Source organism: Grampus griseus, assembly GCF_964374135.1.
Source record: "Grampus griseus genome assembly, chromosome: X".
Classification (NCBI taxonomy): domain Eukaryota; kingdom Metazoa; phylum Chordata; class Mammalia; order Artiodactyla; family Delphinidae; genus Grampus; species Grampus griseus.
Window position 1 is genome coordinate 114,319,408 of NC_138999.1, and position 24,278 is coordinate 114,343,685.

Consider the following 24,278-nt stretch of genomic DNA (forward strand, 5'->3'; position numbering starts at 1 on the left):
AGAGTCCCACATTTATATGAGAGAAAGGAAAAAACTGCAATAATAGATTTTTCAAAGAAATAAGGCATAGTTTAAGAACAAACAAAAACAACCAAGTTTCCCAAGACATTTAAAATTAACTTAGTAGTTTCTTTCCTTTCCTTCCAAAGCACAAAGGTCCATGACAGATGTACCCCAAATGATGCTATTTCATGAGCCTTGAAAAATCAAATTATTACCACTTTCATACTACTAGACAGACTGCATTCCAACAGCTCCTTGGGATCACTTAGCCAAACATCTCAGTCATCTGTGGCAGAAGTGAGCTCTAGGTTGTACCACCACCATCTGCCCCAGATCCCTCACAAGGTAGAACGCGCTTGCTAGATTCTTCCCTTGGGTTTATGACGTGCCCAGGAATGTTGAGCAGATGCCAGAGCAATTCTACTGGGTTTCCAAGCCCACTTGAGAAAGTTAATCTTCATTTTCATCAATTGCTAAATGTTCATTTGTTACTTTTATTTTGTTTAGAACGTTAAGCAATTCTTAGAAAGTTTATCTATCTTAAAACAATCTCTCCCTAACTCCACACGCTACTTTATTTTCAATCCTTGAATCTAAAGATTGCATGAAGCCAAGAGATTGTCTGACCCAATACAAAGGACCAGTCAATTAATTATTTAAAATCATCAGAAATTTGGAGATTAAAAACTATTCATTCATTTTAATTTCACCTACCAATCATTTATTATATACTAGACCCCGTGCTAAGTACTAGGGGTATGTAAGTGCTAGGTAGATGGAGATAAATAATACACCTTCCTTGTCTTTAAAGTACTCCCAAGCTATATGGTTTAGCATTTATAAAGCATTTCCAAGTTTATTACGAGATCTACTTTTTACAACAATCTTCTAAGTTCGGTATTGCAATCCCCATTTTATAGGTGATGAAACTGAGGCTCAGCAGCATTTAAGCACTTTCCAGGGTCACACAACTGCAAAGTAGAAGTAGTCAACTCAGACTAGTGTCTCCCGGCAACGGTTTCACTCTAGTTGCCCTCAGCTCTATAGCCAACACACACATCCTCAAAAATCTTTGAAAGTCAAGCTCATTTTTAGGCTCATTATTTTCCCATTGGCTTCTCCTCTCCAAATGGAAATGTACTGGAAGAAATTGCAGTCCAAAGACCAACAAAGCAGAGTTACACTTTCACCTTTGTCTTGGGACAGCACGAATTCAGAGAAGAAAGACTGCTGCTGAGATGCTACCCTGTGGATCTCAATCATCTAAGCTACCCTAAAGTTAAGTCTCTACAAGGCAAATTTCATCTCTAGCACAGTGCATTTGTTCTCTAATGTGCAAGATATATGACAGTGAAATTCCATAGACTGTACTGCCATAACTTTTTTCTTAAGTTTCTGTTACTAGCACTGCTGGATCAATAGAAAAAGAAAATTACAAAAGATCATGAACTCTTCTCCAGAAAGAATAACAACACATATTGCAGAGGGAAAGGGCTAGGGGTTCATATGCTCACACGTGCTTCCTGCTCCAACTTTCACAGCTCAGAATCCACTTAGCACATCTCTGGGTTTTGCCCAACCCCCTTACTTCTGTATCATGGGACAACAGACCAAACCATAACCGCTCAAGCAAAGGCTCCTTGGGGATTTATAGGAACCAACACTAGGTGAAAAGTGATGCTCAGCTTGAGGTTGGCAACTTGAGGTTTCATGAAATGAAGCCAAGGGCTAGAATGGGCCAGGAAGTTCAGTCGATTGATTTTTTTTTTTTTTTTTTGGTCAGATAATAACGTACGCTTAAGCTAGGGGAGGTTTTCCTCTGTCTCTTTCCTGGGAAAAAGTCAAGCATTATATCCAGGAAAAGTCGGAACAATGTAAAATCAGAGATGTTACGAAAAATTTGGCACCAAACAGAAAATAGTCTATTTTTAACAATATATAGAAAGATATATGATACAGATAAATAGATCTAATAAATTAATACACATCCAAATATAGCAAGGTTTCTAGATTTATTGTTGCCCCCATCACTATTCTGGTCACCTCTATTTGGACACACTCTACTGTTATCAACTTCCTTCTTAAATTATGGTGCTCAAAAAGGGACACAACTCTCCAATATGGTTTGATATGTAAAGTGTGCAATCAGGCTATCACCTCTCTTTAAATGGTTCAGTAAGTTCTCCCCCATCCCAACCCAGGACATATATCCTATAACCGTAGCAAAATGACTGTCCTTAGTACTTGGTGCTGATGTTTCTTTACCCAGACCTAGACATAAAGAAATGTGTTTTCATGGGCCTTTTCAGTAAAAGACTGGATTTTTTTTTAAAAGGAGAGTCTACTTGTAGTTGGAAGACAGAAATAAATGAACCACCGAGTTCCCTTCAAGCCCTTAAGAATAAAACAGTCCTGATAAAGGCAGGTTACTTTTTTCCAGGTAGTTTTTCCAGCATTGTAAGAATGGCAAATACTTTATAAGAACTTTTTAAATTCCTAGGATAAATGCCACACAATGGGTTGAACTCCAGTCTTTGCTTTCAAGCACAGGTACCTTAATGGAAGAAGAAAACTGACATTTATGTGATACCTGCAAAATATATGCCAGGATCTGTAATGAACTTGCTCACATATGTCCTCTCATTTAAATTTAACATAAACATATGTATTTGGATTTATTTTTATTTGGTGAGGAAACAGGCTCAGACAGGTTAAGCGACTCATACAAGATAATATCTCTAGTTAAATGCCACAGACTGAATTTAAGTGTAGGTCACTCTAACACCAATACCCTTGCTAATTCCACAACATGCTCCAGCCTTGAAAACTGGACATTGGGAGACTTCTGGTCTTGGCTACAACATGTAAAGAGCTTGGAAATTATCATTCCCATTCTCAACAACAAGATAATAGCTGAACCAACTGAAAATCAATGATTCTTCTTAGACCCGTCAGGGAATTAAGGTCACAGGGCAAACTGCTACCCTGAAATCTGGAAAGAGAGGCAAATACAGAGAATCACAGCTGAGATCTGCTGGATCTCAGACACCTGCAGCAGACGCCACTGAAGCTATAAACTAGTCTAAACACTTAAATGGTAGTTCTGACAAACTGATAGAGGCTGAATGTGAACTAGCCTGAGAGTTGAAAATTCCTGGGTCCTCAGTTTTATGGGTCCCCCACATTCCCATGGGATTTACCTCAAGAAAACACACAAAGTTCTCATGGTTAAGATCTAAGAAAAATCTCCTTGTTTTTTCTGGCAGGGGTAGGGGGAAAGTAATAATTTAAATACACCATGAGCATTCTCCATAACAAATGCCTGTTCTCCAATGGACACAACTTTACCAAAGCCTAATATACCTAGAAGAGGGGCAATTAGACAACTCCAGTCCCTTCTAGCCTTCCTGTAACACCTAAAGGGAAAGAAAAAAAGGCCGAGAAAAACTTATGAGGGTTACAGCTCATGGACTTAAGTCTACTAACAGACTGATTAATCGCAATATTATAGGCCACTTTCACTACCCCCATACCTTTCCACCAGAAAGACACAGATCCTGTTTAAGAAGGAGTTCTTAGAGAAACCCACCAAAAAGAGGTGAGAAAAAAATAAACAAAGACACTAGAGGAAACTAAAGCCTCTAGCATCTATAGATACAGCAAACAATAAATCGCCTAACTCCTAGTCACATTAACATAAAACTTCACACTACGCGTCTAATTACCTCAGCTCCTATTACCCAATATATCATATTCTGCTTTTAACAAACAATTACAAGCCATGAAAAAAGGCAAAAGAACAGTCTGAAGAAACAAAGAACAAAGAAACAAAACCACACTCAGATATGGCACAGATTTTGGAAATATCAGACAGGGAATTTAAAATAACTATTATTAATATATAAAGGACTCTAATGGAATAAGTGGACAATATACAAGAACATATGGATACTGTAAATACGGAGATAGAAATGCTAAGAAATATCGAAAGGAAATGGTAGCAATCAAAAACACAAACAGAAATGAAGTATGCTTTTCATGGGCTTATCAGCATACTTGAAACAAACAAGGTAAGAACCAGTGATCTTAAAGAAATATCAGTAGAAACTTCTCAAACCACAATAGGAAGGTTAAAAAAAAAAGAACAAACAAACAAACAAAACACAGAAAAGAGTATCCAAGAACTGTGGGACAAATTCAAAAGGTGTATAATATGTGTAATTGCAATTCCAGAAAGAGAAGAGAGAGAGAAGAGAGCAAAAGAAATATTTGAGAGAATGACGCCCAAAATTTCACAAAATTCATGATAGATAACATCCACAGGTCCAAGAAGCTCAGAGAATAACAAGCAGGTTGAATACCAAAATACCTACTCTTAGGCATATCATATTCAAACTGTAGAAAACCAAAGACAAAGAGAAAATCTTCTAAGAAGCCAGAGGAAGAAAAAAACCATCTTATCTATAGAGGAACAAGGATAAGAATTACATTGAACATGTCATCAGAAATCATGCAAGGAAGAAGAGAGTAAATGAAATATTTTGCGTTGAAAGAAAAAAAAAAAGACCTAGAATTCTATTTCTAGCAAAATTATCATCAAAAAGGAAAAGAGAAAGTCTTTCTCATACAAACAAGAATGGAAGAAATTTGTCACCAGTAGACCTGGTTTGCAAAAAAAATAATGTTAAAATATGTTTTTCAGGAAAAGTATATAAGCCAGAAAATCAGATCTACATGAAGAAAAGAAGAGCATCAGAGAAGGAATATATAAAGGTAAAATAAAACCTTTTCTTTTTTAAAAAATTGATTTAATATATAACTTTGTTCAAAGTAATAACAGCAATAATGTGTTGGTGATTATAGCATATGGATAAGTAAAATGAATATTATAAGGTACCTGAACTACCAGTGAAACAATCTAGTGTAATTTGAATTTCAAAAAGAAGCATATGCTAAGAGGAATGGAATCATACATAAATGTACAGTTAAAGCCACAGAAGACAGGAAAAGAGAGGAAGATTAAAAGTAACCAAAACAAAGAATATGTGCAATAAAGAGAAAGCAGTTATAAACATTATGAATATTAATCCAATTACATCACTAATCACTTTAAATGTGAATAGTTTAAATATACAAAGTAAAAGATAGAGACTATCAGAGTAAATACAAAAATAAGACCCAACTATAGATTGTCTACAGGTAGCACATCTTAAATATAAAGATACAGATAAAGGGATGAAAAAAGACTTATCATGCTAACACTAAGTAGAACAAAAACTGGAATAGCCAAATTAATTTCAGACTAAGCACACTTTGGAAGAAGGAATATTATCAGGAATAAAAAAAGGGTGTTACAAAATGTTGAAGCGGTCAATTCTCCAAAAAGACATAATCCTTATATGTACAAACCCACAATGACAGTTGAAGACGTCAACACCCCTCTATCAGTAACTAATAAATCCATCAGGCAGAAAGTTAGCAAGGGCATAGTTGAACCAAATAGCATCATCAATCAACTAGCTCTAATTGACATGTATAGGATAATTCGTCCATCAACAGCAGAATGTACATTCTTCTCAAGCTCACTTGGAACATTCACCAAGATAGACCATATACTTGGCCATAAAATACACCTTAAAAAATTTAAAAGCACAGAAATCATACAAAGAACGTTCTTAGACCATAATGAATTTAAATTGCAAGTCAATACCAGAAAGATAACAAGACAATATCCAATCATTTGCAAATTAAACAACACATTTCTACACAACGCATGGGACAAAAAAGAAGTCTTAAGAGAAATTTAAAAATATTTTTAACTAAATGCAAATGACCATACAACTTACTGAAATTGGTGTGATGTAGCAAAAGCAGTGCTTAGATGGAAATTTGTAGCACTGAATGCTTATATTAGAAAAGAAAAAAAAGATCTCAAATCAATAATTTAAGATTTCACCAAATGAAACTAGAGAATTAACAGCAATATAAACCTAAAGCAAGCAGAAGAAAAAAATAATAAAAAATTAGAGCAGAATTCAGTGAAACTGAAAACAAAAATCAAGAGAGAAATCCATGAAACAAAAAGCTAGTTCTTTGAAAAGATAAATAAAATTTAAAAATACCTAGCCAGGCTAATCAAGAAAAAAAATGATAAGACACAATTTAGTAACATGAGAAATGAAAGAGGGGTCATTGTTAATGATCATATGGATATTAAAAGGATAATACATGAATATTATGAACAACTATATGCACCAAAACTTGATTAAATTGATAAAATGCACCACCAATTCCTTAAAAGACAAAAACTATCAAAACTTACACAAAACTGAATTATCCTGTATTTATCAAAGAAACTGAATGATTAATTAATAAACTTCCAAAAGGAATGCAGGTCCAGATGGTTTCACAGGTGAATTCTTTCAAACATTTAAGGAAGAAAGAAGACCAATTCTCTACAATCTCTTCCAGAAAATAGAAGCAGAGAGAACATTTCCTAACTCATTCTATGAGGCCATCGTTACCCTAATACCAAAACCAGATAAAGGCATTACAAGAAAGGAAAGCTACAGACCAAGATCTCTCATAAATATAAATGCAAAAATCCACAACAATATATTAGTGAATCAAATACAACAATGTATAAAAAGACTCATACACCACGACCCAGTGGGTTTTATTCCAGATATGCAAGTCTGGTTCAACCTTCAAAAATCAGGTAATGTAATCCATCATATTAATGGGCTATAAAGAAGAAAAATCAAATGATCATATCAATAGGTACAGAAAAAGCATTTGCCAAAACCCAACACCATTCATGATAAAAACTCTCAGCAAACTAGGAATGGGGGGGAACTTTCTCCACTTGATAAAGTATATCCACAAGAAACTTACAGCTAATATCATACTTAATGGTGAGAAACTAGAGGCTTGCTCCTTAACCTAAGATTGGGGAACAAGGCAAGGATGTCCCTCTCAGCACTTCTTTTTAACATTGTACTTCAAGTCCTACCTAATGCAATAAGACAAGATAAGGAAATGAAAGGTACACAGATTGGGAAGGAAAAAAATAAACTGCCTTTGTTCACAAATGACATGATTGCCTATATAGATTGTTACAAAGAATTGATATAAAACTCTCCTTGAACTAATAAGCGCATATAGCAAGGTTGCAGAATACAAAGTTAACATACAAATTCTATATATCAACAATGATTAACTGATATTTCAAATTGAAAACACAACACCATTTACATTAGCACCCCCAAAATGGAATACTTAGGTATAATTCTAATGAAATATATATAAGAATAAATGGAGAAATATTCCATGTTCATGAATAGAAAGGCTCAATATTATTAAGAATTCTTCCAAACGTGATGTATGCATTCAGTGGAATCCAAATAAAAATCCCTGCAAGTTATTTTGTGGATAACAATACTAAAGTTTATATGGAAAGGCAAAAGACCCAGAATAGACATCACAACACTGAAGAATAACAAAATCAGAGGACTGGGACACCCAGGTTCAAGAATTCCTACAAGATAATGGCTATAATTACCTGTGCTATACAGTATATCCTTGTTGTTTATCTATTTTATACATAGTAGTTTATATTATGTTATTATAATATAAATAACTTATAATGGAGTATAATCTGCAAAAAATACTGAATCGCTATGCTCTACACCTGAAACTAATACAATATTTAAATTTAAAAAAGAAGAACTATTAGACAATCAATAAATTGTTAATTATTGTTTTCTCAAAGTGACTGTAGCTACAGTCAGATGTATGAAAAACACTGAGGCCAACATAAACTTTCAAAGAGGGAAAATAAATTCCTATAAAGTTACAGTAATCAAGACAGCATAATGGGACTTCCCTGGTGGTGCAGTGGTTAAGAATCCACCTGCCAATGCAGGGGACATGGGTTTGAGCCCTGGTCCGGGAAGATCCCACATGCCGTGGACCAACTAAGCCCGTGCACCACAATTACTGAGCCTGCACTCTGGAGCCCATGAGCCACAACTACTGAGCCCACGTGCCACAACTACTGAAACCTGCACGCCTACAGCCTCTGCTCTGCAACAAGGAGAAGCCACCGCAATGAGAAGCCCGCACCCCACAACAAAGAGTAGCCCCCACTCACCGCAACAAGAGAAAGCCCACAAGCAGCAGCAAAAACCCAATGCAGACAAAAATAAAATTAATTAATTAATTATTAAAAAAAAATTTAAAATAAAAAGAGCAGAAAACTGTAAAAAAAAAAAGACAGCATAGTATTAGCAAAAGAATAAAGAAATAGATCAATGGAACAGAATACGGAGCCTAGAAATAGATTGACAGAAAGGAGAAAGCCAACTCAATGGAAAAAGTATAGTTTTCTCAACAAATAGCTCAGAAACAACTGGACACTCATATGCAAAGAAATAAATCGATACAGACCTTACACCTTTTATAAAAATAACTCAAAATGGACTGTAGACCTAAATATAAAATGCAAAACTATAAAACTTCTAGATGACAATATGGGAGAAGATCTTGATTACTTTGAGTTTAGCAATAAGGTTTTAGATACAACATCAAAAGTACAATCCATGAAATAAATAATTGATAAGTTGGACTTTATTAAAATTTAGAACATCTGTTTTGTTAAGAGAATGAAGAGACAAACATCTGCTAGGAGAATGGAAAAACAAGTCACAAATTGTGAGAAAATATTTGCAAAACATATCTGATAAAGGACTTGTATCTGAAATATATAAAGAACGGTTACAATTCAACAATAAGAAAACAATTCAGTTAAAAATGGACAAAAGATTTGAACAGACATCTCACCAATGAAGATATGTAGATGGCAAATAAGCATAAGGAAATATGCTCAATATCTTATGTCATTAGGGAATTGCAAATTAAACCAACAACGAGATACCAACCACTACACAGCTGTTAGAATGGCTAAAATTCATAACATTCACAATACCAAATGCTGACAAGGATGCAGCACAACACTGCTGGTGAGAATGCAAAGTAGTACGGCCACTTTAGAAGACAGTTTGGCAGTTTCTTACAAGTATAATTGCAATCCAGGAATTGTGCTCCTAGATATTTACCCAACTGAGTTGAAAACTTAAGTTCACACAAAAAGCTACACATGAATGTTTATAGAACCTTTATTTATAATAATCAACTAGAAGCAAGCAAGATATCCTTCAAAGGATAAGCAGTGCTATATCCATACAATGGAATACTATTTAGCAGTAAAAAGAAATAAGCTATCAAGCCACAAAGGGACTTGGAAGAACCTTAGATGTCTATTGCTAAGTAAAAGAAGCCAGTCTTAAAAGGCTGTATGCTGTATGATTCCAACTATTTGACATTCTGAGAAAGGCAAAACTATTGAGACACTAGGAAGATCAGTGGTGACCAGGAATTTGGGGGCGGGGGGAGAGGAGAGGGGGAAGGGTGAATAGGTGAAGCACGGATATTTTTAGGGTGGTAAAACAGTTCTGCATGATATTCTAATGGAGGATACAAGATATAATGCATTTGTTAAAACCCACAGAACTGTGCAACAGTAAATTTTAATGTAAACTATGGACTTCAGTTATTAATAATGTATCAATACTGGTTCATTAATTCCAAGAAATGTACCACACTAATGCTAATAATGTTAATAATAGAGGAAACTGTGTGCAGGGGAACGGGAGCAAATAGGACCTCTGTATTATCTGCTTGATTTTTGTTTAAATGTAAAACTGTTCTAAAATAAAGTCTCTTCATTGTTTTTTTTTTTTTTTTTTTTTTTTGCGGTACGCGGGCCTCTCACTGTTGTGGCCTCTCCCGTTGCGGAGCACAGGCTCCGGACGCGCGGGCTCAGCGGCCATGGCTCACGGGCCCAGCCGCTTCGCGGCATGCGGGATCCTCCCGAACCGGGGCACGAACCTGTGTCCCCTGCATCGGCAGGCGGACTCTCAACCACTGCGCCACCAGGGAAGCCCTCTTCATTGTTTTTAAATGAGAAAAACTGGACCTTGGAAATTAGTCCTTGATGGAACTAGTGACTAGAACCACTGAAAAGTGTTAACTCACTCCCTCTGCTCAATCTGCTTTGACATTTCTTTCATGAGTTAGGGAGTTTTAGCATACAAATAGACGCCATATGGCATCAGTGTAATTTTAATTGGAAAAACCACTGGAAAAAGTTAATGGACCAAAACACCCAAACAGGTAACACACTTCAACGTTATTTTTGAATACTGAATGATTTTTAAAAAAATCAACCACATAAAAATGCAAGTTTAGGTGGTAAGAAAAGCTCCCACATTGTTCACAGTAGTTCATATAGAAGATGCTAGAAGTTTTGCTCCAATTTCTGTTGGATTTTTCTGGAATTTTATGCTCCACATTAATTTAGATAGAATTGATGAAGCTTAGAAGTAAGTTGCTATTAAATATAAACCATTGGTTGGTACAGTTCCATGACCAGGCTGTAAATGCATATAGTCTTGCTTTTTAAGTTTCACATGCTAGGCTACTAAATACAAGGTACATGAATTGGAAATAAAGAAATGAGTAAAAGACAAAATGAAGGAAACATTTTCCAAGGGCTATTACTTGTATCATTTCATAGATAGGTATATAGATAGATAGATAGGGATAGACAGGATGAATTTTCCCCTGAAGGCTATTCTATTACAGACCAGAGAAGACAATTAAAATGATTCACTCAACAGATCCACAGAAATAGAAATGAATATCCACAGCTACTAGAAAATTTATGACTCTGCAACAGTTGACCACCCTTGCCCCATTAGCCCAATTAGTTCTTATTCTTTACCCTCCATTAGCTTTTCTGAAAAACCAGTTTGTTTTAAGCTTCTGTACATTCTGATTCATGTATTTGATCATTTTTCCCTCTTCATATTTGTTGCCAGAAAGCATAAACCAAATTTATCGTCTACCTCTATCAAGCACAGTAAACTTCATGTCATGCATTTTGTGCCATAGCTCTAATCCTGGCTCCATCTTACTTCCTACCTGTATTCTCCCCTTTGCCTAATTGTTCCTATGTATTTTGGTTGCACTGTATCTTACTTTTATTATGCACACTTTTGTAGAGCGCTTTAAACTCTTTTCAGGAGAAGGTAGGATATAAATAAATAGGTAGGTAGATAAATAAGGAGAATGAGAAAAAGAGAAGCTATACCTACCACTTAAGACAAAATATCATTTCAACAATGTATTCTCACGAGTTTTAGTAGCAATGATAGAAATGTTTATATTCATAAATGCCAGACCCTTGTCAGGGACTCATTAAGCAGCCCCACATTGGCTTCCCTAGCAGTTGTCAGGGCTCGAGATTGAATCCGCATACATGATCCTTCCAAAATCTTTTATCTTTCTACCCTTTTATTATATCTTAAAATTTTGATCAAGTGTATATAACAATGTTAAAATTAGGTAGGCAGTAATAAGGCTGGCTTCATCATGGCTCAGAATATGTCTGTTTTCACAATGGATTCCGGGACAAGCCACACTTGAGAAATCAGGAAAAGTGGCTAAACAGAACGTAAGGGAATTCCAGATGATGACTTGTTTCTAATATTGATAAAACTTTAAGAACAATTTGTCTTGGAACTCATTTTACTGTGGACACACCAAGAATAATTCTGACTCTTATGAGATAATCTTGTGGTCCAGCATTTTTCATGCTAGACCATACCTTGCCCTTCATCTTGGTGAGTTAGTTCTGTTATCAGACTTGAATTTTAGTCTTTTTTTCATTCTTCTGTCTCCCAGGCTTTCACTTAAAGAAGCCAATTCTTGGTTGATTAGGAAATATTCTTACATATTCAAGGTTCCCATGGCTAAAAAAATGACACCTACCAAAAGAGGCATCGGGGTCACATTCTTAGATCTGGTAGTTCACTCTTTACAACAGAAAGCCTGACAGTATCCAAGGAAGTAAAGTTCTATAGTTCCTCCCAGAATCCATAATTAAATAGTTTTTAAAAGCCCCCAGAGCTCTCCAAATCATTCCACTTAACTAAAATCTTTTTGCAAAAAAAAAAAGTTCCTCTCCAAAGAGTTCATGGGACATGGATTGCTCCAAACGAACAGTAACAAGAAGAATGGCTTGTGTCTTAGCCAGACCAAAAAATCACTAAGACATTCTAGGTTTGACTATTGTCTTCTCAACTTGTGAAATTTTCTTTTTGTAGTGTATGACCGTAATTCCATGAATCAGGGCTAAAGAGTTTCTTAACTCCCTACTATTAGTAACCATACTTTAGGAAAATAAAAATAGTCTTTTTAGGATATAATGAATGAAAGATTCTGCTGCATAAAGAGGGAATGGCTTCATTTAAAGGTTTAAATGCAAACATTCTGGTAGTGCCTTTATCCAATAAAAACCTGTATTTCTTTTCAATATACCTTTAGGTATTGAAAAGAAAGAGCACAACTAGGGGATTTTTCTGTTGCTTTTAGGACAATTAATGTGTTCATTTCACACAGTCTTGCTCTTCTCTGCTCTTCTTTCCTCCTTTAACCACTTAGGCACTAAATGAGTAACTTAAGAAAAGTCAATTGTCAGTAGTTTATGCAACCACTGTTACTGGAGAGAGTTCTCTCTGTAACCTATCATTAGGGATTTCCACAGCACTTTATATTTCTGCAAGTGCTTCACAGCCAAAGCTTTAGTGACTATAAAAGCAACAGACTCCTCTTCCCCTTGGTTAGTGGAAGATGCAATCCCATCCTCCTTCCACTCACGCTAATGAGAAGTACCAGATCTGAGTTGGCTTAAAATTTATTCACACACCCTGCCAAGGTCTTATGCATTCATACACTCTATAAGTACTCACTGAGAACTCTTTATAACAATTTTTTTTCACTTTTTACACATAGAGAGCCAGGAGACTACTGTGTACTCTCTCATGAAAGATGAGATAGATCTGGGAAGAGTTCCCTTATGGCTTCTCCTGCTAAGCCATAACATGTTCTCTCAAGATATATGTCTGAACCAAATTTCAACTTGTTTGGGACCTAAATTATCACAGGCCCCTGACATTATGTGAAGTCAACAACATTAACCACTTGGTAGAAAACTATTTAAAGACCATTTTTGAGGCATCTTAGCTGTCTCATTAGATCGATTGCACTTGTATAAAATTACACTTTTTCCACTTAACATTTACTGAAGGTACACTATCTGCTAGACTGTGAATAAAACAAGCAAACAACATGCTCCTTATGCCCTAGAGGCTTGCAATAGCCAGCTGTGATAAAATACTGGATGGTCTATTTTCTTTGAAAAGCATAGAATACCTTATAGATATGAAAGTACCTTTTGTTCTGAGAATGTTATAGCTTAAATATACACAGAATACATGGCAACACGATCACCATAAGTGAAGTGTTTCATGTCCTTTCGGAATTTTAACATTTGTGTTCTCATTTAATTCTCCTCCTTCTCTATCACAGGAAGTGAATGTGCATGTGCGAGCGTGTCTGTGTGCGTGCATGCCCACACACGTGTATGCAAAAAGTAGTGAAGGGAAATATTACTATCCCAGTTTCACAGATGAGACAACTGAAACTAAGACTGGCTGTAAGTCATACAGCTATGTGGCAGTTGGTGGCAGCAACAAAACACAGGACTCCTGACTGTACAATGATTTTTCCATTATGTTTATCTCCTTCCAAGGAAAATATTGCACAGCACTTAAAGATTAGCTTTAGGTGTAGTAAGAACTAGCATCTATGGGGCATTTACCTCTGCCAGGCAGTGTTTCAAGTGCTTTATGTGAATTAATTCATGTCTTATCAACCCCCACTATGAGATGAGTATACTATTGTCTCTATTGTACAAACAAGAAAAATGAGGCACAGAGAGGTTAAGTAACTTGCCAAAGGTTATATAGTCAGTATGCAGAAGACCCAAGACTTGAATTCAAGCAATCTAACTCCAGAGCTTACCCACTAAAACACTACACAATAATTCCTTGAGGTATGAGGAGACTGATTTTTTTTTTCCTCTTGGTTCAACTCTAAAAGAAAAAATATTTCGGCTGTTTGGCTATACTGGGTTTTTACAAGACATCTCAGGAAAATAACTTCAAAATTTGGGTAGGATTTGAGGAACAAGGCAAAAGCCTGAAGGATTCTAACTACCTACGAAGAACAATAATTGCCCAGAAGTACATAGTCTGCAGCGCCTTATAGCCATAATGAAATGGAAATTATAAGAAAATAAGAGAAAGAGGTCAATACTGTGCATTTCCTTGGGATTATTGATATGGGCATGAAATCTCAGAGCTCTCAGCTCTAATCATAAAACTATGGTATTTAATTGAAAAGCTAGCCTTTGCGAAAAGGCCAGGCCCTCCCTTGAGCCACAGTTCCTTCAAAGTGCTACTGGCAGAGACACGATTCAAGGGCCAGGATCTTGACAGTTTCCTGGGACTCAGTCTCCTGCAGGGCACGCCAGCTTAGGAAACACAAGGGAGGTGAAGGCTGGCTTGATTAACTCAGTGGGAGAGAACTGCTCGGGTGTACTCAGTGGGCTCTGGCAGCGGCCAAAGACTTGGCAGGAAGGTCAGTATCACCACAGTGACTTCAGCTGAATTCAGTGGCAGGGAGGGAAGGCATGGAATGCCAGCAAAGGTCAACCATGTGGCTTTCCCCTGAGCCTGTCAAAAGGAGGGAATATTTCACTTTTAGCAAACTGCTATTATAGTCTATAAACTTTATAAAATGATTTTTGCCTCCACATTAGAACTGAATCACATTGTGTGCGCATCTGGTATGAGTCTATGTGAAAGAATGGGATGGGAGGAGGGGTGAATCTATAGAATTAAGGTTAGAACCTGACAAAAGAAGTCAGCTGGTAGGAAAAATTGCGTCCCTAAAGACGTCCCTGGTGAAGCTGGGCATGGTAGTCTCTGTTTCCCTCAGGTTCTCACAAGACCATCAAGGCACTGAAGCAACCACTATAATTTGCAACTATGACTTGACTACCGGAGGGTTTGATAAATGCTGGATGCTTCTCAAAAAGTCAAAAAATGTTTATGTGCAAAAAGGGAAGTGCTTTGCAACTTACTGAGCATCAAGTACCTAAAGTAAAGAATTCTTCCTCCAGGAAGAACTTGAGAGTAAGTAAAGGAGACTCCATGGACGTTCTCGTCAATCACTTTTCTTCCTTCTAGCAATAGATGTTTGATAATCTCTTTTTGACATTGCCTTTCTTTTGTTTAATAAGAAAATTATTGTTATATATCCAAAAATACAGTGTGAACATATCTGAGCGCTGCCTATGATTTCTCTCCTCCTCCATACCTCTTCCTCTCCACCTTTTTTTCTGGATGAAGAACCAGTTCTAGTGACATCTAGAATGGTGAGATGCAGTAGAAAAAACCACTACAGTATCAGTAAGATCTATGAAGCAGGTCATCTAATCTCTCTAGGCTTGAATAAATGACTAATTGGTACCTATTTGCACGAAACCAGCTAAATTCTGAGGCTACCTGAATTCTGGTCTGTAGCAGTTATTGAGGGCTTCAGCAACTATCTGAAGAGCCTAAAACCCTAGAGCAAATTCAAAGAAATGAGTTAGGGAAACACCTCTTTTGTTAAAAACTCAACTGTATTTGTTTTTAAAGGGGACATTTCTTAAGACCTATGAAGGACATGCAGCTTTTCCTTGTAGCAAATGCTGAAGGCCATGCATGCAAGAGCAGACCACCCTGCTTCCACAGAAGCATGACATCACCAGCCATAAGGGCTGTCTGTATTGTACTGTTGAACAATCATATGTGACGTTAATGACTAAGGACCAGGTGACCTAATGGAATCTGACCTTCCAAACAATCTTGAACAGCTGATTATTTTAAGAAAATGTGGAAATGGGTTTAACAGGAAGTTATAAAAATGGGAGCCAGTGACTGAAATAATCCTAGAATTACAACCTGGAAGAAGAGAGGGTGCGGTCAGAAGACAAGCAGCCTCTCCCACAAACATAAATGCTTGAGTCAGCTCCCCATTTTGAATTGTCTGAGTACCTCTGGCAACCATCATATACAATATATTAAAACCAATAAGAGAACCCCAGGTCGTGAGCTAGAAAATCAGAAGCAAGCCACTCAGTGCTACCTTGGTTACTTGTAGCATCAGAGACATGGACGACTTTGGCTTCCATTCGTCCTTGAGCTTCTAACAAACTGCAGGTCTTTATCTGAAGAAGACCCGAGCTCATGATTTTAGAAGTCTCTTTGGAAAACCTCTGGCAGGCTTTGCCACTCCCTCCCCATAGCTATTCCAGATAAGGGGGCGGCTGAGCACAGGGCCCTCCTCATAGCAGGATGCTTTTCTTTTATCTTCTAGGAGTTTCACCCTCAATAGGTCACAATGAATTTCCTTCCCTTTAACCCTTCCATTCCTAAACCTCCACAAACTCAACCTAAAGTTTAAATCTGGGAGGGAATGGGGGAAGGATTGAACCAACGGAAGATAGTTCCATGGGGTAGATGGACAGGGGACAATATCAACAACTTTCAAGGCTCAATCCCTGTTAAGGAAACATCTGTGCGAAAGGAAATCCAGCTGTTGGCCAGGCAGCCCCATTTATGTCTGCTTCTGGTACATTGACATTTTCTGGGTTCAAAGAAAACAGCGCCTAAATTATTAAAAGGCCTGGGCACTATTTTAAAATAATGCTTGGAGTGATCTGATGTCTAAAGTGGCTTCCTGCCAGAAGGACCTTTGCCACAGTGCTACATTCAAGAGAGCTTATTTTATTTTTTTAACATCTTTATTTGAGTATAATTGCTTTACAATGTTGTGTTAGTTTCTGCTGTATAACAAAGTGAATCAGCTATATGCATACATATATCCCCATATCTCCTCCCTCTTGTGTCTCCCTCCCACCCTCCCTATCCCACCCCTCTAGGCGGTCACAAAGCACCGAGCTGATCTCCCTGTGCTCTGCGGCTGCTTCCCACTAACTATTTATTTTACGTTTGGTAGTGTAGATATGTCCATGCCACTCTCTCACTTTGTCACAGCTTACCCTTCCCCCTCCCCACGTCCTCAAGTCTATTAAGAGAGCTTATTTTAAATGGGCATTTGAAAACTGGTCCATTGCTGTAATTTGGCAACGTGCCTGGAAAAAGCTGATTTTGAGATTGGGCATTTTAAAGAAAATCTCTAAAATATAAACTACAGCCGCTTTCCCTAATGAGGCCTTCTGATCCTGTTGCTTAGCACTTTCCTTAAACATGCCTAGGGGTCCCCTGTGCAGGCCTGGGGGCAGTCCCGATGCCTGTGCAAAGGAAGACACAGCACAATTGCATTGTGTCCTCTGCTGACCTAACTGGCCTCAACTGAGCTATAAATTCCAGCTCACGGGGTCTAGAACAGTGGAGCTGACAGCACTGAAAATTCTCTCTGTTTTAAGAAAGAAAGTTGAGGGGAAACCCCTAAAACATTATTGTTCCAGTTTGAGCTATGTAACACAAAAGGACGAATTAAAATTCAATTTTGTCATTTTCTGAAATCTGTCTGTGGAAGTCATTAAGGTCAATGCCTCTGGCCCAGAATGACTGAAACCAAAGTAGAGAAGTGAATTGTTTTCTAGTCTTCCTTAGGCTCTAAATTCTCTGGGCAGGGAAGGGGGAAGGAAATATCAGTGCTGTGTGGTCCTGGCATACCATGACATCAATGGTCATTGGAATATTAACGTGAATGATGTATAAATTGCCCCTGCGATAGACCCATGATGAGGCTGCCCCATTCCTGTGCTGTATCTTTAAGCTTTTTAGAACTGTTTGGACCTGCGCTTCTACTCTAGAACAAGTTACCAGTACTCATGCTGACAAAATATAACATATGCCTCTTTTCCTTGTGCCCCTTTCCTCCTCCTCTATTGAATTTTCAGTCTTCTATGTGCCTCTCAAAAACACCAAGTGGAAGTCAATAAATGTGGCCACAAAAGGAGAAAACAAAAGTCTATCTGCCATTTCTCAATGCTTGTTAGAGTAAAACAATATACAGTACTTTTTTTTTTTTTTTTAAGCTGAGGGGTTTTGTGAGTCAGCTCATACACACACTGGCTTGCCAACTTGTTCCCACAAAATGAGTCAGGCCAGATGAGAATGTTAATTTATCTGAGCAGACATTTGTCAGTATTGATGATCAAGAAAGGTGCTGGTATGTTGCGCCAGCACATACCAACACCGAGAAAGGTATGCTGCTGACAGCAACCTGGTGAAAAGAGTCACCATGACTGGCCCCAACCTAGCTGAAATTGTGTCTCTGTCATCAGCTCATTTTGACTGATGCTATCATCATACCCCGTCCCCCATAAACGCCATGTGTCCTTTTTTCTTTAAATAAAAATGAAAGTTCTTTCTGTTTCAAGAATGCCATGACAACCCTGGAGCCAGTGCCGATATTGACAATCCAGGTTGAGTGCCATTGGTTAACATGATGCCGGCAGACTGGTTCTATAATGGTGACTAAATGAGAGTATTTTAACAACAACAATAAAAATGACAACAGTAACAACAACTAATAGCTGCTGAGCACATTCATTTGAATCAGGCAGTATTCTAAACCCTTTACATTTATTCATTTTAAACCTCACAACCACCTTATGAGATGGGTATTATTATTATTATTCCCACTTTATAACATGAGAAAAGTGAGGCTCAGAGAGAAGTAAGTTGCCCAAGGCCACACAGCTAGTAAGTGGTGCACACGTGGAATTCAGAGTGAGATCTGTCTGGTTCCAAAGTTCTTAAGCACCTCTCTCTAATGCCCAATATGGAAGACTAGAGTCTCCTTGGAGAAGGAGAGAAGAAGGTACCTTGAAATGGCATATTCACTATTACTGAAATTTCAAACCACATAAAAAGAGAGCATGAGATTTTTATTTTTATTCTGTGGAATTTTTTATAGAAAGAGAGGGAGTTAATTGGCTGGAGGATGCTGGAAGACTGGCTTCTAGGAAACCTCACTAGGTCCAGAGTTGAGTACTTCTCAACTACATACTTCTCTCAGGTGTGGATTCACATCAACCAAGCTCACAAAGGGCTATGTTTAAAAATTTTTAATTCCCAAGGTTTGGAGACTCAAAACTCAGTCTTGACCATGTCCAAGGTTAATCGAACGCATAATATCAAACCCTCCAAAGACTGCTGAATCAAAGCTAAATGCCAATGTATAAATTAATAATGATAAATATAATTTTACAAAGTGACAGATCCTCACTAATCTCCCTACTGGTAAATAACATGGGAAGCCAAATTATCATCTAAGACTTGCTTAATAAACATAGAATCGGGGGGACGAGGGGAAGAAGGCGGAAGAGTAAGACGCGGAGATCACCCTCCTCCCCACAGATACACCAGAAATACATCTACACGTGGAACAACTCCTACAGAACACCCACTGAATGCTGGCAGAAGACCTCAGACCTCCCAAAAGGCAAGAAACCCCCCACGTACCTGGGTAGGGGAAAAGAAAAAAGAATAAACAGAGACAAAAGGATAGGGACGGGGCCTGCACCAGTGGGAGGGAGCCGTGAAGGAGGGAAAGTTTCCACACACTAGGAAGCCCCTTCGCGGGCGGAGACTGTGGGTGGCGGAGGGGGGAGCTTCGGAGCCGCGGAGGAGAGCGCAGCCACAGGGGTGCGGAGGGCAAAGCAGGGAGATTCCCGCACAGAGGATCAGGGCCGACCGGCACTCACCAGCCCGAGAGGCTTGTCTGCTCAGCCGCCGGGGCGGGCGGAGCTGCGAGCTGAGGCTCGGGCTTCGGTCGGATCCCAGGGAGAGGACTGGGGTTGGCGGCGTGAACACAGCCTGAAGGGGACTAGTGCGCCACAGATAGCCGGGAGGGAGTCCGGGGAAAAGGCTGGACCTGCCGAAGAGGCAAGAGACTTTCTCTTGCCTCTTTGTTTCCTGGTGCGCGAGGAGAGGGGATTAAGAGCCCTGCTTAAAGGAGCTCGAGAGACGGGCGCGAGCCGCGGCTAAAAGCGCGGACCCCAGAGACGGGCATGAGACGCTAAGGCTGCTGCTGTCGCCACCAAGAAGCCTGTGTGCGAGCACAGGGCATTATCCACACCCCCCTTCCGGGGAGCCTGTGCAGCCCCCCACTGCCAGGGTCCTGGGATCCAGGGACAACTCCCCCGGGAGGACGCACGGCGCACCTCACGCTGGTGCAACGTCACGCCGGCCTCTGCCGCCACAGGCCCGCCCCGCACTCCGTGCCCCTCCCTCCCCCCGGCCTGAGTGAGCCAGAGCCCGCGAATCAGCGGCTCCTTTAACCCCATCTTGTCTGAGCGAAGAACAGACACCCTCCGGCGACCTACACGCAGAGGCGGGGCCAAATCCAAAGCTGAGCCCCTGGGAGCTGTGAGAACAAAGAAGAGAAAGGGAAATCTCTCCCAGCAGCCTCAGGAGCAGCGGATTAAAGCTCCACAATCAACTTGATGTACCTGCATCTGTGGAATACCTGAATACACAACGAATCGTTCCAAATTGAGGAGGTGGACTTTGAGAGCAAGATTTATTATTTTTTCCCCTTTTCCTCTTTTTGTGAGTGTGTATGTGTATGCTTCTGTGTGACATTTTGTCTGTATAGCTTTGCTTTCACCATTTGTCCTAGGGTTCTATCTGTCGGTTTCTTTTATTTTTTCTTTAAAAAAAACTTTTTTTATTAATAATTATTTTTTATTTTAATAACTTTATTTTATTTTATCTTACTTTATTTTATCTTCTTTCTTTTTCTTTCTTCCTTCCTTCCCTCCTTCCTCCCTTGTTTCTTTCTTTCTTTCTTTCCTTTCTTTCTTCCTTTCTTTCTTTCTTTCTGAGGCGTGTGGATGAAAGGCTCTTGCTGCTGCAGCCAGGAGTCAGTGCTGTGCCTCTGAGGTGGGAGAGCCAACTTCAGGACACTGGTCCACAAGAGACCTCCCAGCTCCACATAATATCAAACGGCGAAAATCTCCCAGAGATCTCCATCTCAACACCAACACCCAGCTTCACTCAACGACCAGCAAGCTACAGTGCTGGACACCCTATGCCAAACAACTAGCAAGACAGGAACACAACCCCACCCATTAGCAGAGAGGCTGCCTAAAATCATAATAAGTCCACAGACACGCCAAAGCACACCACCAGACGTGGACCTGCCCACCAGAAAGACAAGATCCAGCCCCATCCACCAGAACACAGGCACTAGTCCCCTACACCTGGAAGCCGACACAACCCACTGAAACAACGTTAGCCACCGCGGGCAGACGCCAAAAACAACGGGAACTATGAACCTGCAGCCTGCAAAAAGGACACCCCCAAACACAGTTAAGATAAGCAAAATGAGAAGACAGAGAAACACACAGCAGATGAAGGAGCAAGATAAAAACGCACCAGATCTGACAAATGAAGAGGAAATAGGCAGTCTACCTGAGAAATAATTCAGAATAATGATAGTAAAGATGATCCAAAATCTTGGAAATAGAACAGACAAAATGCAAGAAACATTTAACAAGGACCTAGAAGAACTAAAGAGCAAACAAACAGTGATGAACAACACAATAAATGAAATAAAAAGTTCTCTAGAAGGGACCAATAGCAGAATAACTGAGGCAGAAAAACGGATAAGTGACCCGGAAGATAAAATAGTGGAAATACTACTGCAGAGCCAAATAAAGAAAAAAGAATGAAAAGAACTGAGGACAGTCTCAGAGACCTCTGGGACAAAAATAAACACACCAACAATCGAATTATAGGGGTCCCAGAAGAAGAAGAGAAAAAGAAAAGGACTGAGAAAATATTTGAAGAGATGATAGTTGAAAACTTCCCTAATATGGGAAAGGAACTTGTTAATGAAGTCCAGGAAGCACAGAGAGTCCCATACAGGATAAATCCAAGGAGAAACACGCCAAAACACATATTAATCAAACTATCAAAAATTAAATACAAAGAACAAATATTAAAAGCAGCAAGGGAAAAACAACAAATAACACACAAGGGAATCCCCATAAGGTTAACAGCTGATCTTTCAGCAGAAACTCTGCAAGCAGAAGGGAGTGGCAGGACATATTTAAAGTGATGAAGGAGAAAAACCTGCAACCAAGATTACCCAGCAAGGATCTCATTCAGATTTGATGGAGAAATTAAAACCTTTACAGACAAGAAAAAGCTGAGAGAGATCAGCACCACCAAACCAGCTCTATAACAACTGCTAAAGGAACTTCTCTAGGCAAGAAACACAAGGGAAGGAAAAGACCTACAATAATGAACCCAAAACAATTTAGAAAATGGGAATAGGAACATACATATCGATAATTACCTTAAATGTAAATGGACTAAATGCTCCCACCAAAAGACACAGATTGGCTGAATGGATACAAAAAGAAGACCCATGTATATGCTCTCTACAAGTGACCCACTTCAGACCTAGAGACACATACAGACTGAAAGTGAGGGGTTGGAAAAGGATATTCCATGCAAATGGAAACCAAAAGAAAGCTGGAGTAGCAATTCTCATATCAGACAAAATAGACTTTAAAATAAAGACTATTAGAAGAGACAAAGAAGGACACTACATAATGATCAAGGGATCGATCCAAGAAGAAGATAAAACAATTGTAAATATTTATGCACCCAACATAGGAGCACCTCAATACATAAGGCAACTGCTAACAGCCATAAAAGGGGAAATCAACAGTAACACAATCATAGCATGGGACTTTAACCCCCACTTTCACCAATGGACACATCATTCAAACTGAAAATAAATGAGAAAACACAAGCTTTAAATGATACATTAAACAAGATGGACTTAATTGATACTTATAGGACATTCCATCCAAAAACAACAGAATATACATTTTTCTCAAGTGCTCGTGGAACATTCTCCAGGATAGATCATATCTTGGGTCACAAATCAAGCCTTGGTAAATTTAAGAAAACTGAAATTGTATCAAGTATCTTTTCCAACCACAACGCTATGAGACTAGATATCAATTACAGGAAAAGTTCTGTAAAAATTACAAACACATGGAGGCTAAACAATACACTACTTAATAACGAAGTGATCACTGAAGAAATCAAAGAGGAAATCAAAAAATACCTAGGAACAAATGACAATGGAGGCACGATGACCCAAAACCTATGGGATGCAGCAAAAGCAGTTCTAAGAGGGAACTTTATAGCAATACAATCCTACCTTAAGAAACAGGAAACATCTCGAATAAACAACCTAACCTTGAACCTAAAGCAATTAGAGTAAGAAGAACAAAAAACCCCCAAAGTTAGCAGAAGGAATGAAATCATAAAAATTAGATTGGAAATAAATGAAAAAGAAATGAAGGAAACGATAGCAAAGATCAATAAAACTAAAAGCTGGTTCTTTGAGAAGATAAACAAAATTGACAAACCATTAGCCAGACTCATCAAGAAAAAAGGGAGAAGACTCAAATCAATACAATTAGAAATGAAAAAGGAGAAGTAACAACTGACACTGAAGAAATACAAAGGATCATGAGAGATTACTACAAGCAACTCTATGCCAATAAAACGGACAACCTGGAAGAAATGGACAAATTCTTAGAAATGCACAACCTGCCAAGACTGAATCAGGAAGAAATAGAAAATATGAACAGACCAATCACAAGCACTGAAATTGAAACTGTGATTAAAAATCTTCCAACAAACAAAAGCCCAGGGCCAGATGGCTTCACAGGCGAATTCATCAAACATTTAGAGAAGAGCTAACACCTATCTTTCTCAAACTCTTCCAAAATATAGCAGAGGGAGGAACACTCCTAAACTCATTCTACGAGGCCACCATCACCCTGATACCAAAACCAGACAAGGATTTCACAAAGAAAGAAAACTACAGGCCAATATCACTGATGAACAGAGATGCAAAAATCCTCAACAGAATACTAGCAAACAGAATCCAAAAGCACATTAAAAGGATCATACACCATGATCAAGTGGGGTTTATTCCAGGAATGCAAGGATTCTTCAATATATGCAAATCAATCAACGTGATACACCATATTAACAAACTGAAGGAGAAAAACCACATGATCATCTCAATAGATGCAGAGAAAGCTTTCGACAAAATTCAACACCCATTTATGATAAAAACCCTGCAGAAAGTAGGCATAGAGGGAACTTTCCTCAACATAATAAAGGCCATATATGACAAACACACAGCCAACATCGTCCTCAATGGTGAAAAACTGAAACCATTTCCACTAA

The 24,278-nt window shown here is 38.6% G+C and overlaps 1 protein-coding gene across 1 annotated transcript in view; it reads right to left on the reverse strand.

Annotated features, from left to right (window-relative positions):
- GPC3 (glypican 3) overlaps nucleotides 1-24,278 on the reverse strand; it is a 442,885-nt gene that overhangs the window by 218,264 nt on the left and 200,343 nt on the right. The gene's annotated exons all lie outside the window — the stretch shown is intronic.